Below are 1,696 nucleotides of genomic sequence, written 5' to 3' on the forward strand. Positions count from 1 at the left end.
GGGACATCCCCCGACTCCTCGCTTCAGTTCCGGAAATACTTTATTTGGGCCAGGACCCAAGGCGATTGCATTGCAAGACTTAGGGGAACGACTCCTGAGATAGGTACCCCGCAAATACCCGTTAGAAATGAGCCTGGAGACCTTTTCACCGCCCACCTCTCCCTGATCCTTGCCTGGGAGGTGGCGACTGTTTGTTCTCCCAGGAAGTTTGTTCCTGAGCAGGGCCGACTTTCCTCTTCAGTACTAGCGTTTCGGATTTGGGCTGGAGTTGGAGACGGGCCGCGGTGGATGGCAGTGGCAGAAACCGCGAGTTGTACTACATGCCTCTACTTGGAATCACAACCCCTGTTTTTCTTCCCGCCACGCACAAAACCACTCTGAATAAAGATTACATTCCCCGGTATTCCTTGTGGCGGGCTGCGAATCCTCGTGTGGATCTTGAGAAAACTCACCACACAAGGAGAGTAATTTGGGAGTTCACACTGAACACATAAAATGTAACCTGCCCAAGGGTGACCTGGTTGAGATTGGACACACTCAAGATTTCCTGAAATCTTAAAAGCAAAATGCTGGGGGGTGGGGGGAAATAGCCATTTAAAAATCTGTGAACAGTTTTCATTACCCAAGAGGTGAAGCCTTGAAATTTACATTAAGGCAGTCTGGGAAAACCTCTCAGTTGTGCAAAAATATAAAGCAAATTCTCACTGCGACTCTCAGGGAAAACCTTGAAGTCACCTGAATGTACATGTGACTGAGAATAAAGCACTTCTGTTTATCAGTGAAGATTTGGCATATGTTTTAGAAGAGCTAATTATCTGAAGACTTTGGGCTTCCTTGGGAAGAAACATTTATTTTTTGTTTGACTTCAGATTTCATTATGCTTGTATATTGTTGTTTATTTTGGGGACATGTGCATATGCATGTTATGCATGTACATGTATTTGTGATATTGAAGCATTTGCTCGGAGATGAGGAGCTGAGACCTAGACACTGATGTTTTTGGTCTGACTTCCCCTAAAGTAGAGCCTCAGATGAGGTTAGCGTGTGAGTGGATTATTTGGAAATGAACATGGAAGAAAGGAGTATCAATGCAAATATGTGGTATTAAGTTGGCCGTCACAAGAGGTGACTGCTCAATCCTTGGGACTTTCTGCAAAGCCTTTCTGAACACTCTCAGGATCCCCCTTCTGAGGAATGGAAGGGGAAATCACGGATCTATCTGTAAGTCTTTGATCTCTGTCATCCTCGGCTACCCCACCAAGTGTAAATCCTCCAGTGCTTTGGAGTTGATCACGCATCAGGATGTGACAGTTCCTGAGGGAGTCTCTTATTTGAATAGTCGAGGAAGCCCTGAGGCAAAAGTGAGAGGGGTGGAGGACTAGGCTACACGTTCAAGGCAAGGCTGGATAAGTTTTCATGCACTCATCCAGTAGATGCCTGAGATAAACTGGTTGTTGTAGCAATGATTACAACAGGACTGTTAAAGGGAAGAGTATTTGAAGGAGTGCAGATGAGATGTCCAACCCACTGGGCTAGAAGGACGTAAGGCCTGGTTGGAGGTGGCATAAAAGAGACCGCGGAAAGGATTTGGGTTGGCTGTGGCTCATCTTAGGTTGCAGTTGAGACCCTGACACTTACCTGCTGTTTGACTGAACAAATTACTTAATTCTGCCAAACCGCAGTGTCCTTATATGAA

Source organism: Artibeus jamaicensis, unplaced genomic scaffold (assembly GCF_021234435.1).
Source record: "Artibeus jamaicensis isolate MK-2021 breed Jamaican fruit bat unplaced genomic scaffold, CSHL_Jam_final contig_2259, whole genome shotgun sequence".
NCBI classification, from domain to species: domain Eukaryota; kingdom Metazoa; phylum Chordata; class Mammalia; order Chiroptera; family Phyllostomidae; genus Artibeus; species Artibeus jamaicensis.